We start from the raw sequence: 25,533 nt of genomic DNA, 5'->3' as shown, positions 1-25,533 counted from the left end.
ACACTATGGTAAACAAAGTCAGCTGAGCATTGAGAGAGTCCTTTGGCAAGGCGGCCTTTGCTAAAACACTGCAATTTGACGTTAGCGGTTCTTCATGCTACTGCCTTAAAAATTTGCTATTTCTTTGGAAACTAATGCAGAGTTTACCGTAATGCTAACTCGCTTAAAACACTGCATGAGACCTGCCTCGAGGTATTCCATCTCCAATAACTCGCTGGTTAGCTGGAAATGGCGCTCCTTGGTACTTGGCATATAGGACACTCACAGCCAGTGCACCAACCCCTTGACATTGCTCATGCTCACCCATTTGCTTTGCAGCCAGCGAGGCACTGCATAAGAACCAAAACCAGCTGCGTGGTAGGCATTACCTTTCGTGCTCTGCACGGGGAAGAAGACGAGAAAAGCTCTCACGCGCCTTTAGGCGTGTTATCGCACATACAGGTCTTTTTTAAAGTGATGCAACATTTCCACACCTGCCCCACGTACATGCAATTTGTCTGACACATTCAAAGGCCATAGGGGGAATAACGTTAACTTACCAGTTTGATATGAATGCAATACACGTCAGAAAGTGTTTTAAGGCCAAATGTGTGGTGCCACAAATCTGCCTTGCCACTGTAACTGCCTCACCTTCCTGTCGTGATGGTAAGTTCTTGGTTAAACCCAGAATTGTCAAATTCCCAACGCAAATTGCATCCTTCTGGTCAGAATGCATTGCATCTTATTTCTTGTTTTTTCTGCATTTTTATATAGCTCGAACTTGACCCGGAGGAATCAGGGCGCTTTACACTAGTATCAGCTGTTCCAGACGGGCACATCCATGTTTTGTTAGATGCTGGGAGATGAAGTGATTTGCCCAGAATCACAAGAGGTTGAGCAGCAGTGACTCGATCCTGGTTACCCAGCTTCGAGGTCCTCCACATCTTAATAAGTCCAGCCTGCAGGGACAGGGGCCCCTGTACTTACACTCCAGAGTTTGACACTCCTGGGCGTGTCACTCTTAAGTTTGTCAGTCCTGTGTTTCTCTCCTGAGATTATCACTCCTGGATGTATCACCACTGGGTGTGTCATTACTGAGGGGTCACTCCTGAGTGTCACTGGGGCGTGGGGGAGAGCAAACAACCCCGTACTGGTCAGCGTCTTCTATTTGTATGCCAATGCTTGTTTAAACCCGAAAGGTGCTTGGTGGGCACTATACCCTGACCTTGTCAATTGAGAGGTTGTTTATTAGTTTTCACTTTTATATAGCGCAATCTTTACCCACAGGTATCAGAGCGCTTTAAATCAGCATGCTTATAACAAGCAAGACTAGCACTCTATATCACTTCCAACTTTGCTTAGTATAAGCAACCGCTAAGCATTCACAAACAATGTTTATATACCAATTGCAAATTAAAAAAAATAAAATAATGTAAAGCATTGTCATTTACAATGCCAGTAACTCAAACTTTAATGCTGCGAGACCTATTGCATTGTAAATGCTTGTTTGTTTCTTCTTCCTATTTTCCCCTTTGCAGTTTGTTGCAAGCCCTCCCCTCTTCCCTGCTTTCATTTCCAAGTTCGCCAAAGAGTTCGGAGGTCGGGCCTGTGGGGCAGATGGAGTTTGGGGCGTCCCCCTCTCTCCCTCCCCCACCTTTTTGCCCAACGTAACCCTCGATTTTCGCTGCTTTCTCAGTGGCTCCACCGGCCCCCCTTTTCCCCTTCATGAACAAAGGATAAAGTTTTAGTGGGACATGTCCCAAAGGAAGGCCCACTGCAGCTTCCTCAAAGAGTGAGCTGAACCCCTTCGCTGCTCATGACAAGCTCAGCTCGTCATGAGGCACACTGGAGCTGTGCTTATGACGAGCTGAGCTCGTCATGAAGAATGGGGATCAAGGATCTCCAGCACAGGAGGGGAATTGCCTTAGCAGCCAAGGTGTTAAACAAAGCTCTTCATTCTCAAGATTAAAGGAAGATTCAATTGGGGACAATGAGAAGAGAGGTGTACCTGCTTGAACAGACACATCTCTCTGCTCTACACAGGGAACAAGTAAAAGGGGACTAACATCAGTTTGTTCGTCCAATCGCACGGGTATAATAGAGGGGGGAATAATGGTGCCCAATTTATTTACTTTTTGTACTTCACACAAAATTACGGAGATAATTTCCAGCATATGATCTGAACTAAAAACAGATTTCTCCAATAAAGACAAAATAGAACTTAAAAGTCTTTCAATGCAGACAAAGTATTCCGAAAACACACCATCCCTCTCATTACCCAGCTTTGGTTGTGAGCAAGGCAAAAATACATCATGAACATCATGAGCATCATAGACGGACTCCACAGAATTACCATTCAAGGGACTTGTACTACAATATAATAGGGGCAAAGAGAGACGCCTGAGGGGGGAGTTTACAATGCAAGTGTTCTTCTCCTTCGGACTACTCATTGGATACCCGTTCTTCACAGGGCTCTTCACAGGGTGTACGTTGATGGCTCCCCACCCCCTTGTTTGAGCTTCAATGCCAATGTCTGGGAGTGTAAAGTCTTCCCTTAAATTGGATTTTCCACAAAATCAAGCCTTTTCCACCATTACAAAAATATCCTTCCTGGCATCCTCCCGAATTCCTCCAACACACCCAAGCGCACCCTCTTCACTGAGCCCCTTGCCGATGTTCCCCTCCATAGGGGCAACATATGCACCCGCGGTCTTACTTACCTGAGTCTTTTCCTTCTGTCCGAGAGACAACGGCAGCCGAGGCTCACCTAAGGGACTGAAGTGGAAGACCCTGTGGGAAAGAAGAATATAAGAGAGACAATCAATCATAGTGATTTCCTGTAATACTAATAAAAAGTGTATACCAAGAAATCATTTAATGCAGTGTGCTCCTTCTTGACCGACTCTTCTAGAACGGGGAGCTACATACTTTCCCTACAGGGAATGGGAGACAGACACACAGAGACCAACAGACACACACACAGGAAAGCAAAGTAGGAAAACGCTACATACAGTTTTTATATGCTTGCTTATGTACATTGTTTTAGAAAGATGGTGGAACTATTGATTTTGTTCAATGTACTTATTTTGCTATTTACTTTTATCTGCTTCTATTATCATTGCAGCACATACATTCTATACAAGAATTACAATGGTTCAATAAATAATGAAAATGGGGGGATTTGAAATAATTACTTTGCTGCTGCCACCAACCTTGCTGTGACGCCAGAGGCGGGAGGTCTACACTCGCCAACGCTGCCCGAGGCCACTGACACCGCTACCGGTCCTTCCTCGCCACCGCAGCCTTTCGATCAGTGCGCGGCCGCTGTGGGGGGGAGGACCGAGGGGAGCTGGGAACTACATCTTCCAAGCTCCCTTGCGGCCCTGCTGAGGGGGAATACGCGCCAGGAGGTGCTATAAATTGTACGTCACCCCCGGTGGAACGGGGGATTTGAAAAAATTACTTTGCTGCTGCCACCAACCTTGCTGTGACTTCAGAGGCGGGAGGTCTACACTCGCCAACGCTGCCCGAGGGCACTAACACCGCTACCGGTCCTTCCTCGCTGCCGCAGCCTTTCGGTCAGTGCGCGGCCGCTGTGGGGGGGAGGACCGAGGGGAGCTGGGAACTACATCTCCCAAGCTCCCTTGCGATGTTGAGACAGAATTTGGCATTTGACATACCACAGCCCTTACCCACACTAACAGCGATAGATAAGATGCTGCAACAAACAATAGGGGCAGTAGTCACAGCAATTGTTAACACTGAAAGGAGGCTCTCATTACCACCGACTATAACCATACAAGACCTAGGAGAAGACCTCTCAGTAGTCGCAACAGATGTCCCGGAAACAAGCTTTTGCTTCACTTCTTCCTATGCGGAGCTTCCCTGCGCACAGGCACCCATAGAGACTCCTAGAGGTACTGAGAACATTCTGACAAACTTAAATCTCGCGCCCGCTACAGAAAAGGCAAGATTAAGCAATACAGACCAGAAAAGGGCCAAAGAAACTCTAGTAAATAACAAAAAAAAAGGGAGAAACCATACGGCAAATCATAACCTAGTGGCACCAATATCTAATACCACACCAGGCATACCCTGTTGGGTGGCAAATATGGTAGCCAACTTAAAGGCAGGACTGGAAGAAACTATCATTACTCACATCAAACCCCTGATGTCAAAGATTGACAGATTAACATCTATAATAAACAATAGAGGGGCAGGAACATCTAGGCCGGTGGCCCCAGATAGAACACTAGCCCAGGCTCGGCAGGAAAGGGGAACATCTAACAACACACATAAGGATAAGGTAGTACCAGTTGTTAATCCTTCTACAAATAAACCCAAGAAAGGAACTCAAACCACTACCCCAAAAAACACCAAAGCTCCCTTACCCTCTAGCCTCACTACTACTACCACCCCTCAAGTACACATTAATCAGGGAAAGGGAAATCCTCTAGTTGCAAATGGCACCACAGGCCCTAACTCGAAGGAGAGTAACAAAGTAACCAAAAATACTCCGCCTAAAGACGCATCTGAAAAACCAGGATCAGCTCGCTTCCATACAATTAATCTCCCCCCGGAAGCTTTGCCTTTCATTGTAGTACTGACAGGAGTTCCTCCCTTAAAGGAAGGGAAAAGAGAAACACATTTTGAGCTAAAAAACAAATGTGTGCAATCGTTAAGGGCGAACCTACCTTTACCCCCAAATACCTCCGGCGAAATACTTTCAGTCAGAAGAGGGGAGTGGATTGGGAAATGAGTAAAAACGATAGCAGGGGATATTATAACAATCAACTTCAGGGACACCTCTGCAGTGAATTATATATGTAATGCCCCGCCGAGTGGCACAAACACAAAAATTTACCCGCTGCACCTATCATATTTCTACCCGATCATACCCCAGAGACCAGTGCACATAAACAGGGCCCATGCGAGTAGGGTTTATCACTATGACCCCCAGAACAGAATCCAACAATGGCAAGCACCCTGGCAGGGTATACCCCTCTATGACCCTGTTATCTCACAGTATGCTCATTGGAACAGGTTCTCTGTACTGGACGAGGTGGGCTGACTCGTACATGATGAAATTAGTACATCACAACCGGATACGAGACTATTTGGGGAAGGGGCCTTAGGGATGGGAAACACCACACCCACAACTCTAGAAGAAAGTAGCAGCAGGAGAGCCAGCAAGACGAATGTCCCAGAACAACAAGGGGGGACAAAGCACATAGAACCAAAGGCGATAGACAAACTGGCAAGGACAAATGCAGAAAACAGAGTGGGAGAGGACAGGAAAACTTGTTCATTAAGGGAAGGGGAAGGAGCGAATATGTTGGTCAGTCAGGATGGTCTTAGAATTATATCCTGGAACATAGCAGGTTTGGCGGCCAAATATGATTGCCAGGAATGGAGACAGTACATAATTAGCTTCCAAATTATATGTCTGCAGGAGGCTTGGGTGGTTGACCCTAACCAGTACACTATAGAGGGGTATAAATGTTTTTCAGTCCCTGCTGTAAGATCGTCATCGGGGAGAGCGATTGGAGGACTACTAATATATGTAGACCTCCTTATACAAGGGGTATGGTCTAATTACAACTGGGACTCAAAAAACATGCAGGCGATAGACTACCGCTCCAAAGGGACTAATATGTTAGTGTTAAATTGGTATAATGCGGTGGGCTCAAATAGCAGAGGAAATGTAATAAAGGAACTGGATTCCCGATTAGATGCTCAGTTATCGTTAAGTAAGGCAACAAGTACCTCTCACATCATACTTACTGGGGATTTTAATTGTCACCTCTGCGAGAATCGGAGACCACTAAATAAGGACTGGTCGCGGTGCACAGTGACAAAAGGACCACACTTTGCACACACCACAGAGGGGTGGGAAATAGAAAAAGTAACAAAAAGGCACAATTTGGTCCATACAATGGACGTAATAGAGTTAGGCAGTAGTGGAGAACCTAACTCAACGTTTAAGGGTAGAGGCTGCCATTCATACATAGGCTTCATTATGGTCTCGCCCACACTCAAAAAATGGACTAGTAGTATGGCAATTGAAATCAGCATTTTTAGTGATCACAACCCTCTGGTTATGGAACTAAAATGTCTAAACTACAAGAAACCACCGAGCAAAATAGATGTAACAGAAAAGGCGGTAGATCAGGGGAGGTGGCTTAAATGGGCTAAGACAGACGGAGAAAAATTTTATAGAAGTCTCGTAACAGCAGGGCGAAATGCTATAAATATATGCCTCGATCAAAGCGTGGAGGGAGTGATGGTGGTTAGCGCATTCGAGGAAATAGCACGTCTTGTGGATGGTCTATTAAAGACCTCTAAAGGAAGCAAAATAGTACCCACATCTCGCTGGTTTGACCAAGATTGTATTAAGGCACATAAAGATCTCAAATATAGCCTTAAACAGCGCCCTAGGGACAACTCCAACATAGCTCACTGTAGATCGAAATATAAAAAGGCCCTGAAATCTCGTAAAGAAAGTCTACAAATACAAGCCTGGGAAGACTTAAGGGAGGCGGCAGAAAGAGGAGATATGTCGGGGTTCTGGAAAGTTATAAATATACCGTGCTTCCAGGAACCTAGTGGATCCCAAATACTGAATACAATCCTACCAGAACAATGTATACTCACTTCCAGAGTCTTTACAACTACACAGGGCAAATAACCCATGATGAAGACCAGAGGCCAAAACTGACTGCACGACTAGATTTTTCTATTGCAGAAGTGGAATTGGCTATCTCAGGGCTAACTAAAAATAAAGCACCAGGACCCGACGGTATACCCCCTGACTTTTATTTGAGTAATATAGAGTTGTGGGCTCCCATTCTCACGAGGGTCTTGAACGAGGCAGTTGTGGCAGGACTGCCCCGCTCTTGGTCCTCGGCGACCATTGTTCCTATCTACAAAAAAGGGAATCGGGATGACCCACAATGCTATCGCCCTATATCCTTAATTGACGTGACGGCCAAGGTGCTGGGCCATGCCATTTTTAAATCGTCTACAAGAATGGGCAGAGGATAGCCAAATTCTCACAGATATACAATATGGGTTCAGGGAGGGCAGATCAACTACCGACCAGTGCTTGAATTTATACCTTTTGACGGCTAAGTACACTATCGCCAGTAAGGGGGCTATCTACATGGGGTTTATGGACCTCTCTGCGGCCTTCGACCGCGTAAACAGAGAAAAACTATGGGCACTGATGATAAGCCTGGGAGTGGAACAAGAGCTAGTTGACACCCTGAAGGCCCTACACTGGAACACATCAGCAACGGTCCGATATAACCAAGAGGGAAGCAAGACAGAACCATTCTTATGCACGAGTGGAGGGCGGCAGGGCTGCATTTTAGCGCCATTTTTATTTTCGCTATATATTAATAACCTGGACAAAGAACTATCCAAACTGAGTGTGGATTCCCCCCAAATAGGACACCGTCCGGTGCCCGTATTGCTTTACGCGGACCACGCGGTGTTGTTAGCTCGAACACCGCTGGGGCTCCAGAAGCTAATCGATGGATTTGTTAACTTTATGGCCACACTTGACCTGTCAGCTAATATGGAAAAATCCTACGTCATGACAGCAGGAGGAAGAGCAACAAGCATTTGCAATGCAATAGGTCTCGCAGCATTAAAGTTTGAGTTATTGGCATTGTGTATGACAATGCGTTGCATAAAATGTTTAGCAAACTTTGAATTGGTGAGCAGTTTGAGTGTGTGCAAGAGTATGCTGTTGCTCACAGCTGTTATTATTCACACAGCTCTAATGATGCACCTCACCACAGGGCTGACGCAGTTATTATTCACAAAGCTCTGATGATGCACCTCAGGCACGGGCTCACAGCTGTTATTATTCACACAGGTCTGATGATGCACCTCACGCACGGGGCTGACGCAGTTATTATTCACACAGCTCTGATGATGCACCTCAGGCACGGGTTCACAGCTGTTATTATTCACACAGCTCTAATGATGCACCTCCCCACAGGGCTGACGCAGTTATTATTCACACAGCTCTGATGATGCACCTCAGGCATGGGCTCACAGCTGTTATTATTCACACAGCTCTGATGATGCACCTCACGCACGGGGCTGACGCAGTTATTATTCACACAGCTCTGATGATGCACCTCAGGCACGGGTTCACAGCTGTTATTATTCACACAGCTCTGATGATGCACCTCACGCACAGGCTCACAGTTATTATTCACACAGCTCTGATGATGCACCTCACGCACAGGCTCACAGTTGTTATTCACACAGCTCTGATGATGCACCTCACGCAGAGGCTCACAGTTGTTATTCACACAGCTCTGATGATGCACCTCACGCACAGGGCTGACGCAGTTATTATTCACACAGCTCTCATGATGCACCTCAGGCACGGGCTCACAGCTGTTATTATTCACACAGCTCTGATGATGCACCTCCGGCACGGGCTCGCAGCTGTCATTATTCACACAGCTCTGATGATGCACCTTAGGCACGGGCTCACAGCTGTTATTATTAACACAGCTCTAATGATGCACCTCACGCACGGGGCTGACGCAGTTATTATTCACAAAGCTCTGATGATGCACCTTATGGACGGGTTCACATCTGTTATTATTCACACAGCTCTAATGATGCAACTCACGCATGGGGCTGACGCAGTTATTATTCACAAAGCTCTATTGATGCACCTCAGGCACAGGCTTACAGCTGTTATTATTCACACAGGTCTGATGCTGCACCTCACGCACGGGGCTGACGCAGTTATTATTCACACAGCTCTGATGATGCACCTCAGCCACGGGCTCACAGCTGTTATTATTCACACAGCTCTGATGATATACCTCACGCATGGGCTCACAGCTGTTATTATTCACACAGCTCTAATGATGCACCTCCCCACAGGGCTGACGCAGTTATTATTCACAAAGCTCTATTGATGCACCTCAGGCACAGGCTTACAGCTGTTATTATTCACACAGGTCTGATGCTGCACCTCACGCACGGGGCTGACGCAGTTATTATTCACACAGCTCTGATGATGCACCTCAGCCACGGGCTCACAGCTGTTATTATTCACACAGCTCTGATGATATACCTCACGCATGGGCTCACAGCTGTTATTATTCACACAGCTCTGATGATGCACCTCAGCCACGGGCTCACAGCTGTTATTATTCACACAGCTCTGATGATGCACCTCACGCATGGGCTCACAGCTGTTATTATTCACACAGCTCTGATGATGCACCTCAGCCACGGGCTCACAGCTGTTATTATTCACACAGCTCTGATAATGCACCTCACGCATGGGCTCAAAGCTGTTATTATTCACACAATTTTTTTTTTTTTTTAAATAATAATAATTAAACAACAGGGGGTGGTGATGGACAGAGTTTCTGAATTAAGCAGAATACTCTCACCCAGTCAAGAGATCAGGGCTTAATCCAACACCGTTTTTTTAGCTCACTGCACCATCCCAGCTCAGAACCTGGCTATATGCAAATTAGTCTGTCCCTGGCCCAGTGTATCATGGGAACAGGGCAAACCAAACTACCAAGCCAATTCTTTAACTGGGAAGGAAACAAGCTACCGGGGACCGGTTTCTGGCATTTCAGCCGTCTTCGGCCCGGCTTGCTTGAATCCTGATGGTGCAATGAGCAAGGGACTCACGTCTGAGTATACCCTTCCACGCTTATGGTGGACAAAATAATTAAACAACAGGGGGTGGTGATGGACAGAGTGTCTGAATTAAGCAGAATACTCTCACCCAGTCAAGGGATCAGGGCTTAATCCAACACCGTTTTTTAGCTCACTGCACCATCCCAGCTCAGAACCTGGCTATATGCAAATTAGTCTGTCCCTGGCCCAGTGTATCATGGGAACAGGGCAAACCAAACTACCAAGCCAATTCTTTAACTGGGAAGGATACAAGCTACCGGGGACCGGTTTCTGGCATTTCAGCCGTCTTCGGCCCGGCTTGCTTGAATCCTGATGGTGCAATGAGCAAGGGACTCACGTCTGAGTATACCCTTCCACGCTTATGGTGGACAAAATAATTAAAAAACAGGGGGTGGTGATGGACAGAGTTTCTGAATTAAGCAGAATACTCTCACCCAGTCAAGGGATCAGGGCTTAATCCAACACCGTTTTTTAGCTCACTGCACCATCCCAGCTCAGAACCTGGCTATATGCAAATTAGTCTGTCCCTGGCCCAGTGTATCATGGGAACAGGGCAAACCAAACTACCAAGCCAATTCTTTAACTGGGAAGGAAACAAGCTACCGGGGACCGGTTTCTGGCATTTCAGCCGTCTTCGGCCCGGCTTGCTTGAATCCTGATGGTGCAATGAGCAAGGGACTCACGTCTGAGTATACCCTTCCACGCTTATGGTGGACAAAATAATTAAACAACAGGGGGTGGTGATGGACAGAGTTTCTGAATTAAGCAGAATACTCTCACCCAGTCAAGAGATCAGGGCTTAATCCAACACCGTTTTTAGCTCACCGAACCATCCCAGCTCAGAACCTGGCTATATGCAAATTAATCTGTCCCTGGCCCAGTGTATCATGGGAACAGGGCAAACCAAACTACCAAGCCAATTCTTTAACTGGGAAGGAAACAAGCTACCGGGGACCGGTTTCTGGCATTTCAGCCGTCTTCGGCCCGGCTTGCTTGAATCCTGATGGTGCAATGAGCAAGGGACTCACGTCTGAGTATACCCTTCCACGCTTATGGTGGACAAAATAATTAAACAACAGGGGGTGGTGATGGACAGAGTTTCTGAATTAAGCAGAATACTCTCACCCAGTCAAGAGATCAGGGCTTAATCCAACACCGTTTTTTAGCACACTGCACCATCCCAGCTCAGACCCTGGCTATATGCAAATTAGTCTGTCCCTGGCCCAGTGTATCCTGGGAACAGGGCAAACTAAACTACCAAGCCAATTCTTTAACTGGGAAAGAAACAAGCTACCGGGGACCGGTTTCTGGCATTTCAGCCGTCTTCGGCCCGGCTTGCTTGAATCCTGATGGTGCAATGAGCAAGGGACTCACGTCTGAGTATACCCTTCCACGCTTATGGTGGACAAAATAATTAAACAACAGGGGGTGGTGATGGACAGAGTTTCTGAATTAAGCAGAATACTCTCACCCAGTCAAGAGATCAGGGCTTAATCCAACACCGTTTTTTAGCTCACTGCACCATCCCAGCTCAGAACCTGGCTATATGCAAATTAGTCTGTCCCTGGCCCAGTGTATCATGGGAACAGGGCAAACCAAACTACCAAGCCAATTCTTTAACTGGGAAGGAAACAAGCTACCGGGGACCGGTTTCTGGCATTTCAGCCGTCTTCGGCCCGGCTTGCTTGAATCCTGATGGTGCAATGAGCAAGGGACTCACGTCTGAGTATACCCTTCCACGCTTATGGTGGACAAAATAATTAAACAACAGGGGGTGGTGATGGACAGAGTGTCTGAATTAAGCAGAATACTCTCACCCAGTCAAGGGATCAGGGCTTAATCCAACACCGTTTTTTAGCTCACTGCACCATCCCAGCTCAGAACCTGGCTATATGCAAATTAGTCTGTCCCTGGCCCAGTGTATCATGGGAACAGGGCAAACCAAACTACCAAGCCAATTCTTTAACTGGGAAGGAAACAAGCTACCGGGGACCGGTTTCTGGCATTTCAGCCGTCTTCGGCCCGGCTTGCTTGAATCCTGATGGTGCAATGAGCAAGGGACTCATGTCTGAGTATACCCTTCCACGCTTATGGTGGACAAAATAATTAAACAACAGGGGGTGGTGATGGACAGAGCTTCTGAATTAAGCAGAATACTCTCACCCAGTCAAGAGATCATGGCTTAATCCAACACCGTTTTTTAGCTCACTGCACCAACCCAGCTCAGAACCTGGCTATATGCAAATTAGTCTGTCCCTGGCCCCGTGTATCATGGGAACAGGGCAAACCAAACTACCAAGCCAATTCTTTAACTGGGAAGGATACAAGCTACCGGGGACGGTTTCTGGCATTTCTGCCGTCTTCGGCCCGGCTTGCTTGAATCCTGATGGTGCAATGAGCAAGGGACTCACGTCTGAGTATACCCTTCCACGCTTATGGTGGACAAAATAATAATCACTGACCTGTTCCTGTGTTCACCTGAGGATTTGCCCTTTGCCCACGAACTGCAGCGGACTCCCTGTGGCAGTGGTCGGCTGGTGGGAGCGTTACTGCAATCGGCGGTAAGTCAACCCGCTCTCAGCGCGACCCGCCCAGGTTGTAGTGCACCTGATAGGCTGTGTCCTGGAAAAGCCTGCCGGGGGACTGCGAGGCCCAGAAACCACCGCACCTTGCAGCTGGCGCCTCTTCCCCCGGCGGCCACGCCCATCTAATTGGCCCGTTTCAATATAACTTTTCGGGACACCCGCTGCGCGGGTGCCGCTCACTGACCTGTTCCTGTGATCACCTGAGGATTTGCCCTTTGCCCACGAACTGCAGCGCACTCCCTGTGGCAGTGGTCGGCTGGTGGGAGCGTTACTGCAATCGGCGGTAAGTCAACCCGCTCTCAGCGCGACCCGCCCAGGTTGTAGTGCACCTGATAGGCTGTGTCCTGGAAAAGCCTACCGGGGGACTGCGAGGCCCAGAAACCACCGCACCTTGCAGCTGGCGCCTCTTCCCCCGGCGGCCACGCCCATCTAATTGGCCCGTTTCAATATAACTTTTCGCGACACCCGCTGCGCGGGTGCCGCTCACTGACCTGTTCCTGTGATCACCTGAGGATTTGCCCTTTGCCCACGAACTGCAGCGCACTCCCTGTGGCAGTGGTCGGCTGGTGGGAGCGTTACTGCAATCGGCGGTAAGTCAACCCGCTCTCAGCGCGACCCGCCCAGGTTGTAGTGCACCTGATAGGCTGTGTCCTGGAAAAGCCTACCGGGGGACTGCGAGGCCCAGAAACCACCGCACCTTGCAGCTGGCGCCTCTTCCCCCGGCGGCCACGCCCATCTAATTGGCCCGTTTCAATATAACTTTTCGCGACACCCGCTGCGCGGGTGCCGCTCACTGACCTGTTCCTGTGATCACCTGAGGATTTGCCCTTTGCCCACGAACTGCAGCGCACTCCCTGTGGCAGTGGTCGGCTGGTGGGAGCGTTACTGCAATCGGCGGTAAGTCAACCCGCTCTCAGCGCGACCCGCCCAGGTTGTAGTGCACCTGATAGGCTGTGTCCTGGAAAAGCCTACCGGGGGACTGCGAGGCCCAGAAACCACCGCACCTTGCAGCTGGCGCCTCTTCCCCCGGCGGCCACGCCCTTTAACTCTCCCATTTAAGCAGCCAACCTCCATCGCGACGCGGGTCGCGCGCGGGTCGCAGCCCGGGGCGAAGACCGGGCAAAGAGCGGGCCGTTTTAGGCCGTTCGAGGACGCAAGAGACTGGACTGGGCCACCTGTCTGATATTTCCATCTGGATATTCCCCATTTCTTTTGCTAGTAACCTCACCCGATTCACAGCTTAACAAGAATAATAATGGTTCTCACAAGAGGATCCAAAACTAAAACTAAAGCCCCTAGCTCAGTTGGTAAACTGCTTGGCCCTATGGACGACTTCCTAACGAAGGCTAACACATTCATAGATCAAAGCATTTCAATGATGGAAGAAAGGGTCTCCTTGGATCTGGCATTCGCCAAAAGATCCTCATTAGGTATCCTGGCGGAAGCCAGATCCCCAGCCATAGGAGCGTCAAATGCTGAGGTAGCCCCAATACGAGAGAGACGCAGCTTGCCAAACACAGTAGATTTATCAGTATCCCAGCTCGCGGACTCACAGCTTAGCTTCGATCTAGAAAAAACACCGGATCTACGCCCGATAACATCTCCACAAATTTCCTCCACAGACAAAAGAATAGAAAGGGGTAGGAGGGAGGGAGCCATTAGCAAGAAAAGGGTGCCCACTAACTCTACCACACTAAATAACCCGACACAGCCACCTAGCATCCTGCAAGATCGAGAAGATAAATTAGTGCAAATAGAGATTCTAGCGTCAGTTCATCAATCAGAGAAGGAAACATCGATCCCGAGAGTCATGGACCCTCCCTCTCTCACACAAGCCCAAGTGGACTTGAGTGATATGGAGGCCCAGGAACTAACACTGACCAATATAGCCAGCATATTTAAACAAGCATTACAACCCCTAGAACAGCGATTGGTACTCTTGGAGTCACAAATTTCAAAACTTCTAAAAACCCAACACTCAACCCTCCTACCATGCCCACAAAAAGCAGGAGGAACCAATACTAAAAAATCAACTATTACTAAAACTATCAACGCTAATCCACCCTCGCTCAATCTTCAACAAAAGACTCTTCGGATAACAACACCCAATGTGCTCACTAATAATAACACACCAAATTCAGCGAAAACATCAAAAACTGCTACTGCTCTGAGCACCACTAATAACTCACAACAGACAATCATACTAACCTCCCCAGGTGCGGCACTTACATCTGCCCCCACTCCAGTCGCTCCTAATAGTTCTGCTAATAAAACCCTTGGCAAAACCGCAAATAAATCAACAACTAAAACACCAGTCCCTCAGGCCCCAGCCCCAAAAACCCCCTCGGATAGGTCCAAGAGAAATACTGCAAAGAATTTTGGTCACCTAAGACTCCCAGCAGATTTCCCTCCTGAGGCCTCACCGTACGTGGTGGTCATGGCTGGCGTCCCCGAATTGACCGATCTTACTTCGGAACCCGTTTGGTCCTTAAAAAATAAGGCCCAGCACTGGCTCCAGACCAACCGCCCGATTCCATCCACCTGGCGTGGAAGGATTAGATCCGTAGCCAGAGTACCATGGGTGGGTAGCACCAGAAAGACGATTCCCGGAGACTGTATAACGATTACTTTCGAGGACCCACGCATAGCGGACTACGTCTGCGCATGGGAAGATATTGCCTCAAATGGAGGTATTAAGATCAAGTCACTCTCCTTTTTCTATCCCTCTAGGCAAGTGGACGGATTTATCCAGGAGCAGGAGCCACCCTGGTCCGTTCCATTCCCCAGGCAGGACGACTTACCAAATTCTAGATACCATGGCCCCCCTAACATTTATGAGCCAGACTTTTCCTGGCACACAGTAAGACAACGCCACCAGGGCGGACGATGGGAAGATAGAAGACCCCATACGCAATGGCCGCTATCCAGAGATCAATCCCGGTGGGACCCATGGCATAACATCCCGTTATATAACAGGTACAGTGGCCTAGAAATGGTCGACTGACCACTAATAGAAACCCTACCCAATGAGCATCACGTTTCCTCTTCTTCACAGACCTCGATTACCCCCTCAGGTTTTAGAAATACGGAACCCATAACCCCAACAGAACAACTAAATGACGACCTCTTTCCAATTACAATACTCTATTGGAACACCGCAGGCCTTCGAAGTAAAATCGAGGATGGATCTGCGCAAAAGTTCCTAAAACCATATCAAATAATATGTCTCCAAGAGACATGGTTATTAGAAGAACTACATCTACAAGGCTATAAAACCCACTTTGTACCAGCATTAACCAGCCTAATGGGAAGACCGAAAGGAGGGTTAATAATCTATATTGCAAACACCCTATCACTTAACAAAGTGGTCACACTCTCCCAGGACGCTAACCATCAAATTCTCTCATTAACCCTTGAGAATAAAGAAACAATCATTTTGACTAATGTATATAATAATCTCTCGGAAGAAAACTTCATAACTCTCCTCACAAGCCTACATGATAAATTAAAACAATTTTACCACTGGAGATCTGGCAAAGAGGCAACCCACTTAATTTGGGGAGGAGATTTCAACCTCCATCCCTGTACAATGACTAACCCCCTGTGTTGTGGGATAGTGGATGAATTCGGCGCCCCATTGGCGCACTTTGCACACAACAAATTGGGAAACTCCATTAACGCTGTCCTTTCGGATTTGGATCTGCATATTGTTAACCATCATGATGCAGACCCTAACAAATTCAGTCCGACTTACGTGGGCAGAGGCCATCAAACTACAGTAGATTTTATATTCCTTTCCCCAAGCCTGATGAACAAAGTTAAGGATTTCGGGGTCATTGCTAATCCTCTCAGTGATCACTCAGTCTTAACGATCAAGTTATATATGCCATCTAGCTCCTCCCATAAATTAGATATAGCGACCACCCTCACACAGAATTAAATTGAGGTCGGTAAACATAATGGATTCACAATTAAATGGGCAAAAATTAATCCTACTGATATAACAAAAAAATTAATAACTCGGACCTATCCAAATATTGTAAAATGCCTAGACCTTGCATCAAGTCACAAGGAAGTCCTAATAAACTTTAAACTAATCTTAGATTCTACAAAGGACCTACTTACTTCAAAACCCAAACCAAACCGTTCCACAAAACAGAAATGGTTTAATCATAATTGTACAGCTGCATTAACAAAACTGAAATCAGCACTCCACAACAAACCGCGAAACGCAGCCCAGATCCAACTTTTAAGGCGCCAATATATAGGGGAACGAAAACTGAGAACTGCCCAACTTAAGCAAAAACTTTGGGACGACCTCCATAAAGGTGCAGTCTCAAAAAATAGTGAGCTTTTTTGGCGCACAGTTAGAACTCCATATCTCTCAGAAACTGGTATCCCAAAAATAGAAGTCGCCATTGATGAAAACACATGGGTTACTCACTTCGCAGAGATCTTCAAAAATACTTCACCAACAGACCCATCACCCCTAAAGGCCCAGTACCCCATTCTGGTTCCTTTTGACATCCCAGATCTCTTGGAGGCTTTGCAGAACAGTAAACCAGGCAAGGCACCAGGTCCCGATGGGGTCCCAGTGGACTTCTTCAAAAGCAATCTAGATCTCTGGGCCCCCATTCTAACGAGAGTCTGTACAGCGGCCGCAAATAAGGGAATCCTAAGCTCATGGACTAAATCAATAATGGTCCCCATTTTCAAAAAGGGGGACCGCCAAGATGCAAAATGTTACCGGCCAATCTCACCGCTGGATTCGCTTGGGAAAGTAGTGGGGAGAGTCATTCTAGAGCGTCTGCAGCAGTGGAGTGAGGACCAAGGCATTATCTCTGACATCCAATTCGGCTTTCGCGAGGGCTTTGGCACACTAGAGCAGGTTCTTAACCTTACCCTAATAATGGGCAAATACACCCAGGCCATCCCAACTAAGATCTACATGGTCTTTGTCGACCTATCCGCAGCTTTTGACTGCGTCTCGCACGCAAAGCTGTAGAAGGTCCTAGCCCAATTGGGAGTAGATCTTCCCCTTTTGGACTTCCTAAGAGAGCTCTATACCGGGGCATCGGCCAGAGTGCGTTTTGGCCTAAACGGAGAGCTGACGTCTCTGTTTAGTGTAGGGCGTGGAGTCAGGCAGGGATGCGTCCTGGCCCCCTTCCTCTTCTCACTCTATACCAATGGTCTGGAGGGGGAGATGTTGAGGGGGGCTCAGGACCTCCCACGCATAAACCGACGCCTGATTCCAGCCCTGCTCTACGCGGATGACGCTGTTATCCTTGCGCGAACTCCTCGTGAACTCCAGAAATCAGTGAGTAGGTACACGACCTTCATGGGCAATTTAGATCTAATGGTGAACGTGAAGAAAACGTTTGTAATGACGGCTGGTAGGGGTCAGAAAAGAATAAAACCCATACAGCTCAATAACCAAAAGCTTGAAGCAACCCCTCAATATCCCTATTTGGGGGTTATGATAGACGACCAATTAACTTGGAAGCCAGCAGTGAACACAAGGGCACATTTATTTAAGAGATCAATTGCCGCCCTAACAACCTTTTCCCAGAGACTAAGTAAAAGGCCACCAGTGGAGCTACTAAAGATTTATAATGCTAAATGCCAGGTAATCGCAACATATGGCGCGGGAGTTTGGGGCTACACTGATACCAGCTCTATCCAGAAGGCAGAAAATGCCTTTTTGAGATTTCTATTAGCCACTCCCAAAGGTACCTCAATTTATGCAATGCACTTAGAACTAGGCATACCCTACATAGAGGACCTAATTAAAATAGAACCACTGATGTTGTGGCGCCGTATCTGGAAATCAGATAAAAACGCACTGACTCAATCCATCATTGCCGATTCAATGAACCTGGACAATTCCTTAAAAATAAAGTGGCTCTTATATGTTAGAAATTTTTTTAATGACCTAGGTTCTGAGAACTATTACCTGGATCCAGTATCCATAACAGACATTTCTAAAAAAGATCTTAAACAGAAAGCATTAAGACATCTGGAATCCTTAAGACTTGCATCCAACTCATCAAAAACGGCAGTTATACATGCGAACATGATTCAAATAGCCTATGACATTCACCCGTACTTGGCACTCCAAACATCAACTTACGAAAGAATGTTAATTACAAGATTCAGGCTAAACACCTTTTTTAGAATGGTTACCTTTCCGTTACAAAACTGTTGGAATGCCACACTCCCGCCTTGCCCATGTGATGGCTTATCAACACAGTCTAACCTGCATGTGATTCTGCTTTGTAAATTCCATCAAGCCCACAGAAAGACCTGGCTACTACCGATATTAAGAACTTGGGGGTTGAGACAATGCAGACCCGCCCTCTTAAGACTCCAAATGCTGGAGACGGAAAATGTCTGTTATTTTGTTAGTAATTTTTTTAAATGTATCATGAAACATAGAAAGAATCTCTAAAAATCCTCATCAAGCCCACTTTGAGCGGTTTCCTGCATATTTTGATTAACTCCTTTTTATCTGTGAAATGAATTTTATATGAAATGCTATGCAATGTGTGTATTTTTTTAATATGCAATTTCGTAATGTACGATATTACTTGTCTCTTTTATGGTTTTTCCATTGTGAATAAGCCGAATAAAGATCTTTATTATTATTATTATAATTAAAAAACAGGGGGTGGTGATGGACAGAGTTTCTGAATTAAGCAGAATACTCTCACCCAGTCAAGGGATCAGGGCTTAATCCAACACCGTTTTTTAGCTCACTGCACCATCCCAGCTCAGAACCTGGCTATATGCAAATTAGTCTGTCCCTGGCCCAGTGTATCATGGGAACAGGGCAAACCAAACTACCAAGCCAATTCTTTAACTGGGAAGGAAACAAGCTACCGGGGACCGGTTTCTGGCATTTCAGCCGTCTTCGGCCCGGCTTGCTTGAATCCTGATGGTGCAATGAGCAAGGGACTCACGTCTGAGTATACCCTTCCACGCTTATGGTGGACAAAATAATTAAACAACAGGGGGTGGTGATGGACAGAGTTTCTGAATTAAGCAGAATACTCTCACCTAGTCAAGAGATCAGGGCTTAATCCAACACCGTTTTTTAGCTGACTGCACCATCCCAGCTCAGAACCTGGCTATATGCAAATTAGTCTGTCCCTGGCCCAGTGTATCATGGGAACAGGGCAAACCAAACTACCAAGCCAATTCTTTAGGCTTTAGGGCAGGACTTTGTTCCTTGTAGTACCTTGCAGGCTTTCCAGAAATCTCGCTCAAATATATTTTAATATACCCTGGATTTGTAATCCCAAATGAAAACATTATCTTAATAAATATAAAGACAGAAGTGTCACATGAGCCTTGCTGTAATAACAAGGGGTTTCACGGCTCAAATGGCAGTCTGCGTCGTCCGCCGCCGTCGGCGGAGGAGGGGGCGGGGAGCTGTGACGTCAGCCTCGTTCTCGGTGTCCACGCGCTGGAAGGTGGACATAATTCACGGTGACGCGGGGCTCTCCCTCGGGCGGAGCCTACAGAACACCGGACTGGAGGTAAGTGGGACGGGGGGCGGTGCGCTTGTGTGTGCGAGCATGTGTGTGTGTGCGACGGGGGAGCGTGTGTGTGTGTGCGCGCGACGGGGGTCTCTGTATGTGTACGTGCGTGTATGTGCGCTCGTGTGTGTGTCTGTGTGTGCGCATGCGTGCAGGGGGAAGTGTGCCTGTGTATGTATGTGCTTCCCAGGAGACATCCACGGCGAGCGCATTCGCGCGCGCGTGGCCTGCGCCGATCGCCTTTTGCGAGATGAGCGCGGCCAGGTGCTGTCTCCTGGGAAGCAGAGTCAGTAACACTAGATCTCGCCGAAGACAGCGCTTACGCGCTGTATCGCTACGAGACCTAAAAAGGAAATTTGTATATAAGATAGGCTCTCATAAAATAGGCCAGGTCCAGTCTTTTTCCTATTTAGGCGTGTTATTTGATGAGCAATTAGACTTCAAATCCCTGATGGAAAAACATGCAGCTAAATTGGTGGCGTCATCAGGGGCCATAATGGGCTATGGGAGAAGACTGGGCAGATGGTCGCCGGGGCAAGTGGTCAACTTGTATAGGTCAATATGTTGCGCTAAAGCAGCCTACGGGTCAGGAGTGTGTGGTTTTACAAACAAACATTTGCACCAGATTCAGGTGGAGGAAAAAAGGTTTTTTAAAAGGATTTTGAAAGTGCCACAGAGTACTCCATCTTATATTACACATGAAGAACTGGGAGAGCCCTACATCGAAGACCGAATAAAGATTAGGCCGCTTTTGGCTTGGATTAAAATCTGGACTAACCCAGAGGCGGGCCTCAGCAGGCAAATTATCAAGACTGCCTGAACCGTGACAGAGGGGGTCACATCCCCTGGATGAAGTATGTAAAAGAGTCCTTGGAGGCAATCGGCTGTAAAAACTTCTTCACTGCACCGGAAACCTTAAATACCCAGAATTTGACAATGGTCAAAAAACTTTTCACTGAATGGACACTTACGAATAGGGCTGTCGCTGAAAAGCGTAAACCTACAGTCCTGTCCTATAGCTCATTGAAAAAGACATATGGAATGGAACCATACCTCGCTGTGATGTACAAGGCACAGGATAGATTTTATATGACTCGTTTCAGACTTAATATGCTACATCATCTACTCTCTGTCCCCTCTGGTTTTACCCTATCATTGGAGTTGAAGGGTACCTGCGGCTGCAACGGTAGGTCTCCGCAGGATACCCTTCACTTTGTACTGCTATGCCCTTTTTACTCAGTCCCCAGACGTAAGTTTTTAGTAGGGATTCTGAAAGAAGCCAAATTTAGACAGGCGAAAGCAGCCCTAATGTTTTTGCAGGAAGCTCCAGACGCTCATACACTGTTCTCCATAATAAGTTTTATCAAGGTGGCAATGAGGAACTCAAGAGAAGCAATTGATTGTAATGACCCATAACCAGAGACTTATTTCAGAAACCCTTTTGAAATGAATGCAACGCCTTTTTAGCTTTTTAACTATTTTAATGTGTTTTTTAAATATTTTTAAATGCAATTGCTTATGTACTTTTATGGTGTCTTTTTAAGTGCCGAATAAAGAATTTAAATTGAATTGAAATAATGAAAATGCTAATGTTATATTATTTTAATTTGATATCGCACAAGAATTACCCCTAAGCAGAAACTACTTTAAGGAGAAATTTAGGATTAGTTGTAGTACCACTCGATCTTTGTGAAGTTGAAAGAAAGGCTCTTGTATAGTTAATGCCTGAAGTTCATCAACTCTCCTTAGTGAGGTTATCGTTATGGGGAAAGTAACTTTCCATGATAGGAATTGTAACTCACATTTGTGCATTGGTTCAAAAGGCGGGCCCATTAGCCTTGTAAGGACTATGTTTAAGTTCCACTCAGGTGCAGGGGGAATACTTGGCAGTATAACCCTTTTTAATCCTTCCATGAAGACTTTAATCACTGGTACTCTGAAGAGAGATATGTGTTGTCTATTTTGCAAGTGTGCAGCTACGGCTCCCAGGTGTAAACAAATGGACGTGTAAGTGAATCCACATTGCTGTAAATGCAACAGATAACAAATGATGTTCTGCACAAACGCATCAAGATGATTGATATTGTTGTTGTTACAATAGGCAAAAAAATGTTTCCATTTGCAGCATAACATGCTCTAGTAGTCGGCTTTCTAGCTTCCTTGGGAATATTCATACAGTCTGATGGTAGTTGTAAATAACCAAACTCTATGACTACAGGAGCCAAATCGCTAGGTTGAGTTCTCTGGGAATTGGATGTCTGATTTCTCCATGGCTCGGAGTGAGGAGACAAGATGTGAGATGTAGCTTTTGATGTGGAACCACTGAGAGTTCTAAGGATGAGAGTACCAAGGTTGACGAGAACATGTGGGGGCTATTAAGATCAATGAGGGACATTTGTCTGAGCTTCCGAAATATAAATGGAATTAGCAGGAGAGGCGGAAAAGCGTAAGCAAATGTCCCTGACCAAATCGTCCATAGGGCATTGCCCTTGGATGCTGGGTGTGGGAACCTGGATGCAGAGTTTGGGCATTTTGCGTTGTGCACTGTGGCAAACAGATCTATCTGTGGAAAACCTCATTTTTGAATGTAGGGAAGAAGAACTTGGGGATGAATTTCCCACTTGTGGACTTGCTGCATGTGTCTGCTGAGCAGGTCTGCAATCTGATGGTCTTCTCCTGGGAGGTGTTCTGCTAGGAGATAGATTTTCTGGTGAATCGCCCAATCCCAAATGCTTTGTGCAAGGCACGACAGCTGGAAAGAGTGAGTCCTTCCATGTTTCTGTAGGTAGTACATTTCTGTCATGTTGTCAGTGTGAACTAAGACTGTCTTGTCTACAAGTTGGGTGAGAAAAGCTGAGGAACACTGCTAGAAGTTCCAGGTAGTTGATGTGGAAACGTTTGTGCTTGTCCGACGGCAGCCCCTGGACTTTGTAATGTTGAAGATGGGCACCCCAACCGGTTAACGATGTATCTGTGGGTCTATGAAAGGCTGCCCTTTTGCTAAGTTTTGAGGGTTCCACCACTGCAGCGAGCGATGGTTGCGGCGGTCTACGAACACTAGATCGGTTAATAGACCCTGGGCCAGATGTACGACCCTTTCATTTTGCGCCTCGCAATTTGCGACTCATTGTGAGTCACAAATTGTGAGGCGCTAAATGAAGTGTACAGTAGTTGTTATTACACTGATTTGCAATTCCCAATGGGCTCGCAAATTGTGAGGCTCATTAATATTAATGAGCCACTCGCAATTTACGAGCCCTTTGGTAATGCCAGCCCTACCAGGGATGGTGGCCTGCTGGGCTCAGCAGACCACCATGTCTGGGACTGCTTTTTAATAAAGTAGCTTTTTTTTGTAAATGCAGCCCGTTTTTCTTAAAGGAAAACGGGATGCATTAAAAAAAAAACAATGAAACGTTTTAGTTTCATTCTTTAAGGGAAGGCAGTGGTACCTGGGACCACTGCCGGCCCGTAAAAAATATTTTTAGAGACAGTCACAAAGTGGAAGGGGTCCCCTGGGGTCCCCTTCGAAATTGTGACTGCATTACCACCGTCTTGAAGAGGGTGGTAATTTGCAAGTGTTTTGCGACCGCAATTGTGGTCACAAAACATTCACACATAGCATTGCGAACGCAATTAGGAAGGGAATGCCCCTTTCTAATTGAGACTCTCAATTCCTAAATAGCAAATAAACTGCGACTCGCTATTTTGGAATTGTACATGGCCAACAGCGATTTTGCATGTGCAAATGGGCTTGCAAACCCGTTTGCGCATGCAAAATAACGTCGTACATCTGGCCCCCTGTGATTGATTCCACTGACTCGCTAAACATTGTTGCAGAGGACACATGTGAAGCCTTGCATGAGGTACGATTGCAACGCAGGATGCCATCATTCCCAGCAGATGCATGAAGACTCTGACTGGTAATGATTGGTTGGGTTGAAATTGTAATAGTGTGGCCTGGATATTGTGACTCCTGGCTATATTGGGAGTGGCTAGAGCTTTGAGAGTGTTGATGGAGGCTCCCAGATAAGATTGCACTTGTGCCGGACACAGGTGAGATTTTTGTCCAATTATTGAAAACCCAACTGGTGAATGTAGATGTACTGTTGTCTGATTGTGTAATGTCCTTGGTGAGAGAGAGGATGAGCTGGGTGTCATGGGCATAGGAAAACACGTTATGGGACCTTCCTTTTTTCTCGGCCCCCGCTTCAAATGCAATATTTTAGACCCCGGGATTTCTCCTTCCCACGTAGCTAATTTTTAAACAAGCACAGGACCCCGCGCTTCGTTTTTATGTTTTTTTTACGGCGGATCCATGCACCCAGCGCAAAATTCTCCATTTACAGATGCACGGATCCACTGCGGCCATAGATATATATGTACTTTTGATTGAAATTTTCTCATAAACTACTGAATAGATTTACACCATATAAGCAAAAGGCATGAGTCTGAACCAAGGACTACAACTTTGCCAAATTTGGTGTAATTCCGTTCAACCGTTCGGGCTGTAGCCGCGATGAACGTTACCTATGGAAAATTGCATGGAGAAAACACGTTTTGGGACCCCCCATTTTTCTCAGACCCCGCTTCACGAATCACCCCAAGACTTTCAGGATAGGAGCGTACCAGAGCGCCCCACCAAGTTTGGAAATTTCGCAAAGAATCGTCAACCGGCACCAAAGTTATTCCAAATAGAATGTTGTGGATTTCCTATGGAAAATAGGACCTAACTATAACTACCTACTGGCGACTGCCAGTAGGTAATATATATATATGTATGTATATATATATATATATATATATATATATATATATACATATATACATTACCAACTGGCGGTCGCCAGTAGGTACGTTATAATTAGAACCTAGTTTCCATAGGCAAAACATTTTTTCATTTGCGAATAACTTTGGCGTCGTTTGACGAATCTTCCTGAAATTTTCGCAAAAATAAGTCTATCCAGGTCAGCTCCTATCCGAAAAGTTTGGGGGTGATTCGTCAAGCAGGGGCTGAGAAATAAGCGGGGTCCCAAAACACATTTTCTCCATGGTAATTTCCATAGGAAATTTTGCGACAAGCTACAGCCCGAACTGCTGAACGGAATTACCCGAAATTTGGCAAAAAGGTAGAGCTTGGTTCAGAATGCAACCTTTTTTTAAATGGTGTAAATCCGTACAGTAGTTTTTGAGAAAATCAAAAAATAAGAGTAAAAAAATCAATTTCCCATAGGAAAATTTGTGCAAGGCTACAGCCGAAACTACTGAACGGAATTACCCCAAATTTGGCAAAAAGGTAGTGCTTGGGTTGTGGAAAAGTAAATTTTGCCATGTTCTGTGTCCCTACGCCTCATCCATCATATGTTATGTGTGCATGACCAATATGCATATGTTATTCCCCATGTCCGATTAATGACGCAATTCCAGTTGTGTCCACCTCTGGTATGTTAGTTTCCAGTCCTCGTGAATACTACGAATATCAGGCCTATGCAAAGTTATGTTGCCACGTTTCCCAGTGTGCACGTTATTCCATTATAAAGTCCCCGTTTCCAGGCCTCAAAAGGGCCCGGACATCAGATTCAGCTCCTGTCTCCTGAAAGCCTCGCTGAGGAGCGATACAGCCCCCACCTGTACCCTCGACCCTTCACTTACTTCCTGCCTCGCAGTGCCCGGTGCAGCTTGGCTCTGCCTCTGAGTCTGCCAAAAGTATGTTATAGTTCCAGTTATCAGTCCAGTCCTCC

At 46.5% G+C, this 25,533-nt stretch overlaps 1 long non-coding RNA gene across 2 annotated transcripts in view; it reads right to left on the bottom strand.

Annotated features, from left to right (window-relative positions):
* The window catches only part of LOC144808011 (uncharacterized), a 134,156-nt gene that overhangs the window by 90,483 nt on the left and 18,140 nt on the right, over positions 1-25,533 (bottom strand). For both annotated transcript variants that reach the window (XR_013606565.1, XR_013606566.1), the window contains exon 3: positions 2,700-2,769. This is a non-coding gene — a long non-coding RNA (uncharacterized LOC144808011). The remainder of the gene's footprint in view (positions 1-2,699; positions 2,770-25,533) is intronic.

Source organism: Lissotriton helveticus, chromosome 1_2, assembly GCF_964261635.1.
Source record: "Lissotriton helveticus chromosome 1_2, aLisHel1.1, whole genome shotgun sequence".
Lineage (NCBI taxonomy): Eukaryota > Metazoa > Chordata > Amphibia > Caudata > Salamandridae > Lissotriton > Lissotriton helveticus.
Note: the sequence above shows the minus strand (reverse complement) of the source record. Positions and strands in the feature narration are given on the sequence as shown.